The sequence below is a fragment of the Ixodes scapularis genome, unplaced genomic scaffold (genome assembly GCF_016920785.2).
Source record: "Ixodes scapularis isolate PalLabHiFi unplaced genomic scaffold, ASM1692078v2 ptg001158l_1___fragment_3__unscaffolded, whole genome shotgun sequence".
NCBI classification, from domain to species: domain Eukaryota; kingdom Metazoa; phylum Arthropoda; class Arachnida; order Ixodida; family Ixodidae; genus Ixodes; species Ixodes scapularis.
In genome coordinates, this window is record NW_024610108.1 from 4,120,001 (window position 1) to 4,127,500 (window position 7,500).

Genomic DNA, 7,500 nt, shown 5'->3' on the forward strand with positions numbered 1-7,500 from the left:
TTCATCGCGATGTGCTTTTGACGTCTTTTTGCTTCTCTGTGCCGCCCGCCCTCCGTGCTTTCCGAAGGTGAGCGCATGGTTTCGCTTTGCAGTGCGCGCTCTGCAGCGTGGTGTTGTGGCGTGGTTCCGGTGAAAGTGCCTGTGGGTGACCTCGCGTGCGTCCGTAATTCCCTGCCTTCGGCCTACTCAGCGTGGACATCATTTCTGTCCTGTGACCTGCTGCTCAGTGCTCAGTGCTCAGTGCTGTGCTTGTGCAAGGCCTCTGGTGTGGGTGCCGTGTCCTACGTTCTACTTGTGCCCCTTATTAATTCATTATTATGTGTCGTGTGTGTGTGTGCTCTTTGAGCAGTTTCTGTTCTTGTGCCGTCCGTCCAGTGAAAGGATTTTTTTATTTTTTTTCATTAAGTTACGGCGCTTGTTTTCGTGCAGCTCTACGTGGTCGTGTCCTCGTACGCAGTGGTGTGTTTGTGGAAAGTCTGTCGTTGTGTTGTGTTGTGCAGTGCAGTGCAGTGCAGTGCAGTGCAGTGCTGTGCGTGCGCCAAAGCCTCTGGATAAAAGAAAATATATATATATATATATATATATATATAGAAATACACATTTTTGTTTTCTAATTTTTTTTTTTAATTAATTTTACATGTGGTAAGTATGCATGACTTATACCATCCTTTGTATTGATTTATTTGGGTCGTGTCTTTTTTTTCCACATTATTAGCCTTCTTGTTCTCCTCCTCCTCCTCCTGCTTATCATTATTGTAGAAATGTTTTCCTTTTTCTTTTTCTCCTCTTTCTTTCTAAGCTTTTAGTTTCCACCAGAGTGTCGAACCGAATTTTTTATTGGTTTGCTTCGATTTGCGGGAGCACAAAAGTAATGTAGGACATTAAAATAGCACAATAGAAGAACAAGAGGTATACAGGACAGGCGCTGATGTTGAACTAGTTTCATTCAGGAAAAGTGAACATGTATATACACACGACAGGCAAAGCAGCACATATTCTTAAGGGTAGAAGATATTTGAGCTGGGATGCTGGTGTCTCCCAGCACGATCAAACCATCCGGGGCTATTGCCGCCTTCTCGGCTGCCCTCGGCACTTATCGTGAATAAAAGCTATATATGTATGTTTACTTTTCCTGGATAAAACTAGTTGAAAGTGAGTGCCTGTCCTGTATACTCCTTGTCCTCGTCTTTTTTGCGCTATTTTATATATTTTACTAAGATGAACCAACAGCGTACCGTATTAAAAAGAAAAAGAAGAAGCTAAAGTGATATTATATTTACCTGGTGCTTCTTTTCGTAATAGGCACTATTTCAAGAGTGCAAACGGGTATCTTTCCATTCATTTGTAGGGTTCGCTTATTTTCAGGTGCCGAGAAATAAATTGCTTTATTTAAATTTGATGGAGCAGTAAATGACAAGCTACATACATATCTGTCTTTCCTTGTTTTTTTTTTGTGTTATATTTTAGCCTGAATTTAAAAGTTATCAGTTTGTTGGGTCGCCTAAAATACAGGTGATTGGCATTTGAGGTTTTCTTTCTTTACAAGATAATGGTTGATTCAATTTAGCAAGTAAGCATCAATTGTGCTACTTTTTTTTTTCCTTCATCTTAAATAGAGCTAAGCAATCAACTCGACATGACGGCTACTTAATTTGTCGCTTTCTTACCGCCTGTTTTCCGAAACTGTGTGCTTTCTTTTCGTCGTCGTCGACTTTGGGCTGCCGCTCCAAGTCCATAGAGCCTTTTTTTTTTTCAGCTATCCCTGCCGTACACCCTTGTACTTCTATTCATCGTCAGACTAATAGACAGTTATATTTTCTTCCGTACAGTTCCAAGTTGGCGGGTCAGTTTCGGTTCGGCTGAAACTAACTCCTCGGTTCCGGTTTTTCGTTCGCTTCGGTTTTCGGTTCGACACTCTGGTCTTCACCGTGCATGGCACCCCCCCCCCCCTTCCTTCCTTCCTTCCCTCCCTCCCTCCCTCCCTCCCTCTCTCCCCTCTTCTCCTCCCTGCAAGAAAACAAACTGTCGTTTCGAAATGTTTTCTTACTTGAACTGTGAAGGTTTTCAAGTGCATTGTCTTTCCTCCTTTATTGAGCGCACAATTCTAGAGTGGAACTTCCCTTCTGACATTGCAATAAAGTTTCCTGCACAAGGAAGAAAAACCTGCCATTTGACCTCCCTTGTGTGTGCAAAGTGTCAATGTTCCTATATTATGCTTGAACATGGTCTTTTTTCTTCCTATTTGTCGCAGAAATCATGTATGTGTATGTATGTATGTATATATATATACCAATATCGCACTTTATGGATTAATCTTGCACGACCTGTGAAAACCACGTATCTCTGGCTTTTCTCACGTTCGATTTTCGAGCAATTTATGAAGCTAGCTTGGGGAGATTGATTTCGCTCGCACACAATTCGAGGCGCGAGGACGGGCATGTACGAACGCCTACGTAGTTGGGACGGTAAACAAAACTTACACAAATTAAAATCCTGCGCAGATAATAAAAGAAAGAGCAACAAAAAAGTATGAACGTCTTTCTTTACTAATTTCTTTTTTTTTTTTTTTTTCTTTTTTAGGATTGTAAGCGGACGGGCTTCTTAAACGATACCAAAAAGCGAGACACAATTTGACAAACGGGTCACGTCACAAGAAAGAAAATCCCACATCCTCAAGCGTGTAAAAAATGCACGCAATATCTACAGTACTGGAATTTGAAGCGCTGCCAATCTCGCGTGCACTAGCCCAAATCGCCTTGCTCCCGCTCACGTCAAAGCGACACAGACCTCGTCGGAAAGGTACGCTTTCTGACGCGGTCAACCGGTAAAAACACTATATATTGTAAAATTCTGTACTTTGGACGTGATTAATTCAGACTGCTTTGCGGCTAACTAAGCGCGCGTTCTTTCCCAATGAAACGAAAGAGCGAGATTAGAAATAGAGGAAATAATTCCCGTGAAAAGAAAGAAATTAGTCTCTTATTGAGCTTGGCAGTAAAGCACGCGACATCTCCAGTATTCCGTTTGAAAGCGCTGCCCGTCGCAAGTGCAGTAGTGTACATTGTTCGGCTCTCGCCCAGTTGAAAGCGCCAGAAAGCCCGTGTCGCCTCGCGACACGGGTAACCGCTAGAAAACACGCACATTTTAAAGTCGGGTGTTTTGCACTTGATTCCTCGGAAGTACTTTGTGGGAGACGAAGCGGGCGTTCCATGCCAAGGACACGGAAGAGAGAGATTAGAAATAGAGCGAACAATTCGCGTGAAAAGAATAATATTTGTCTCCTATCAAACTTGCCAGAAAAGTAAGCGAGATTTCCAGTATTCCGTCTGAAAGCGCTGCCCGTCGCAAGTGCAGTAGGGTAAATTGTTCGGCTCTCGCCCAGTTGAAAGCGCCAGAAAGCCCGTGTCGCCTGGCGACACGGGTAACCGCTAGAAAACACGCACATTTTAAAGTCGCGTGATTTGCACTTGATTCCTCGGAAGTACTTTGTGGGAGACGAAGTGGGCGTTCCATGCCAAGGACACGGAAGAGAGAGATTAGAAATAGAGCGAACAATTCGCGTGAAAAGAATAATATTTGTCTCCTATCAAACTTGCCAGAAGAGTAAGCGAGATTTCCAGTATTCCGTTTGAAAGCGCTGCCCGTCGCAAGTGCAGTAGGGTAAATTGTTCGGCTCTCGCCCAGTTGAAAGCGCCAGAAAGCCCGTGTCGCAAAGCGACACGGGTAACCGCTAGAAAACACGCATCTTTTTCTTTTGTTAATCCCGTGCTTCTCACTTCGTTCCTTGAGAGGACTTTGTTGAGAACTAAGTGGCGGGGCCTTCCAAACGAAACCAATGGTAGAAACAATGAAGTGAGCAAAGAAGAGTAGTGTAAAGAAAGAAAATTGCCTATTATGAAGCCTGCCGTAAACACGCGCGATACCGCGAGCATTCGGATTAAAAGCAGTGACAATCTCACTTACTATAGCGCTCATTGTTCGGCTCTGACACAATTCAAAACGCATGAAACGCCCCGTGTAAATATTGGTTTACTTTGTAATAACAAAGTCGATAAACTTTCTGTTGACCATGTTAACATGAACTGAAAGTCGAAAAGAAGTAATCAGAGTCAAGCAGGGGTCAGCACGTTTTTAATAAAAAGCGAGAAATAATTTTTTTTTATAGGGATAGGATGTATGTACGTATGTATGTATACATAGAGGCAGACAGGAAAAAAAGAACATTTATATATATATATATATACACACAAACATACATACATACATACATACATACATACATACATATATATATATATATATATATATATATATATAAGGAGAGAGAGAGGGGAAAAAAATAAGAAAGAAAGAAGGACAAACAAATGATACTGAATAACGAGGAGCCACATGAGTGAGAGACAGTAAGTCAGTCAGTCAGTCACCGAAACTGATAACCACAAACTATGTACAGAATGCTCTTGAAGGATCTTCTTTATACTTATCGGTGCTATTATGTGGAGGTGGGGTCTGTCGAGCGTTCGATTGGTGCGAGCGGCGTCTGACGACGTCGCCGACGCCTTTCGTCGCCGTCTCGGCCGCTGCCTCCGCCGCATGGTCGTTACAGCAAGGTACCTGCGATCTCTGGCGTCTGCCGTTGGGGTCGGTTCTCGGGTGCACCTGTGTCTTGAAAACGAATGCGAGAGGAGGGTGTTTCGGAGCGTCCGCGCTAACCGAACGGTGTGAAATGACGAGTGCGTTCTGACCGAAGGCCGGGGTGCGTCCTCGCGTCCTCACGGGACCTGAAAGCTCGGCAACGCTGCGAAGGCGTCGTCAATGATTTTTTTGGCGTACGACTTTCTGTTGCTACGACGAGAAAGAAATTTATGCGCTTCTTGCCGCGTCGGTACCGACCTCGGTCGGGGATATTCCGGCTGCGCGCTCGAACGTGCTTCATTTCTTCTTGGATTTGGAAGTAATTCCTAAGCGTTGTGTGTGTTTGCGGTTCGTAAGGGGCGCCTGACGGTGGCCCCGCGTCCGCGCGTTGGTAGGGTTTTGGGCGACCCACCACGAAAAGATTACCTGGTTGATCCTGCCAGTAGTCATATGCTTGTCTCAAAGATTAAGCCATGCATGTCTAAGTACATGCCGAAACAAGGCGAAACCGCGAATGGCTCATTAAATCAGTTATGGTTCCTCAGATCGTTTCTTCCTACTTGGATAACTGTGGCAATTCTAGAGCTAATACATGCAGTGAGCCCGAAGCCCCTCGGGGCGACGGGTGCTTTTATTAGACCAAGATCAATCGGGCTTCGGTCCGTTTTGTGTGGTGACTCTGGATAACTTTGTGCTGATCGCACGGCCACGAGCCGGCGACGTTTCTTTCAAGTGTCTGCCTTATCAACTGTCGATGGTAGGTTATGCGCCTACCATGGTTGTTACGGGTAACGGAGAATCAGGATTCGATTCCGGAGAGGGAGCCTGAGAAACGGCTACCACATCCAAGGAAGGCAGCAGGCGCGCAAATTACCCACTCCCGGCACGGGGAGGTAGTGACGAAAAATAACAATACGGGACTCTTTTGAGGCCCCGTAATTGAAATGAGTACACTCTAAATCCTTTAACGAGGATCCATTGGAGGGCAAGTCTGGTGCCAGCAGCCGCGGTAATTCCAGCTCCAATAGCATATACTAAAGTTGCTGCGGTTAAAAAGCTCGTAGTTGGATCTCAGTTACAGGCGGGAAGTGCGTGGACACCACGTTACGGCCCGTGCTGAACATCATGCCTGTCGTGGCTTGGTTCCCTTCATCAGGTGCCTTGCTTTGGCCGGCGCGTTTACTTTGAAAAAGTTAGAGTGCTCAACGCAGGCGATTCGCCTGAATAACAGTGCATGGAATAATAGAACAAGATCCTGTTTCTGTTCTGTTGGTTTTTGGAATACAGGATAATGATTAAGAGGGACAGACGGGGGCATTCGTATTGCGGCGCTAGATGTGAAATTCTTGGACCGTCGCAAGACGAACTACTGCGAAAGCATTTGCCAAGAATGTTTTCATTGATCAAGAACGAAAGTTAGAGGTTCGAAGGCGATCAGATACCGCCCTAGTTCTAACCATAAACGATGCCAACCAGCGATCCGCCTGAGTTACTCAAATGACTCGGCGGGCAGCTTCCGGGAAACCAAAGTATTTGGGTTCCGGGGGAAGTATGGTTGCAAAGCTGAAACTTAAAGGAATTGACGGAAGGGCACCACCAGGAGTGGAGCCTGCGGCTTAATTTGACTCAACACGGGAAAACTTACCCGCCCGGACACTGGGAGGATTGACAGATTGAGAGCTCTTTCTTGATTCGGTGGATGGTGGTGCATGGCCGTTCTTAGTTGGTGGAGCGATTTGTCTGGTTAATTCCGATAACGAACGAGACTCTAGCCTATTAAATAGGTGCGTGGTTCTCTGCACCTTGCACCCTTCTTAGAGGGACAAGCGGCTCCTAGCCGCACGAAACAGAGCAATAACAGGTCTGTGATGCCCTTAGATGTCCGGGGCCGCACGCGCGCTACACTGAAGGAAGCAGCGTGTTTTTATCCCTGTCTGTAAAGACTGGGTAACCCGTGGAACCTCCTTCGTGATTGGGATAGGGGCTTGCAATTGTTCCCCTTGAACGAGGAATTCCCAGTAAGCGCGAGTCATAAGCTCGCGTTGATTACGTCCCTGCCCTTTGTACACACCGCCCGTCGCTACTACCGATTGAATGATTTAGTGAGGTCTTCGGACCGATACCCGGAGCGGCCTTTCGGTTGCGCCGGTGTGTTGGAAAGATGACCAAACTTGATCATTTAGAGGAAGTAAAAGTGGTAACAAGGTTTCCGTAGGTGAACCTGCGGAAGGATCATTACCGGATGTTATTTGGCATCGTTTTGTCTTCTTCCTCTTGTACGGGGAATGGACTCGATGTGCGAATTTATCTGGCGCCGATCCCGACCAAGCTTGGATGCCGTCGGGACGGCACAAAAAAAAAAAAAAACTGTGGTTCGGATGTGCCTTTTTCTTTGGGTGGCCTCCGTTCCTTTCGATGATGCGCCCAGCGGGAGCCCTCTGCTGCCTCGATTGAGAGGAGATTTCAAGTGCACCGGGACAATCCGCGGGTTACAAATGGCGCATCGCCCCCTTTTTCGTCTCTTCTCGTGGATCGCCCTTTTGTTTTGATTAACGAAGATGCGTTTGAGAAGAAGCTTTTTTTTGCGCTTTCGAGATGGCATGGGATGTGCCGGGCGCGAAAAAAAAACAACAACTTGTGTTTTGTCGTACTGATTGAAAAATCCAAAACACGACTCTAAGCGGTGGATTACTCGGTTCTCGGGTCGATGAAGAACGCAGCCAGCTGCGAGACTTGGTGTGAATTGCAGGACACACTGAGCACTTACTCTTTGAACGCACATTGCGGCCTCGGGCCTTCCCGTGGCTTCGTCTGTGTGAGGGTCGGATCATATATCAAGAGAGGAGAATTTGTTTTCTACCTCGT

At 46.1% G+C, this 7,500-nt stretch overlaps 2 non-coding genes across 2 annotated transcripts; both read left to right on the forward strand.

The window, feature by feature from the left end:
• The first annotated feature begins 5,058 nt into the window (after positions 1-5,058).
• On the forward strand, positions 5,059-6,873 carry LOC120845621. The gene has a single exon (XR_005716823.2). It is a non-coding gene; the product is annotated as a small subunit ribosomal RNA (ribosomal RNA).
• Positions 6,874-7,307: 434 nt separating this feature from the next.
• LOC120845669 lies at positions 7,308-7,460 on the forward strand. The gene has a single exon (XR_005716868.2). It is a non-coding gene; the product is annotated as a 5.8S ribosomal RNA (ribosomal RNA).
• The last annotated feature ends 40 nt before the right edge of the window (positions 7,461-7,500 follow it).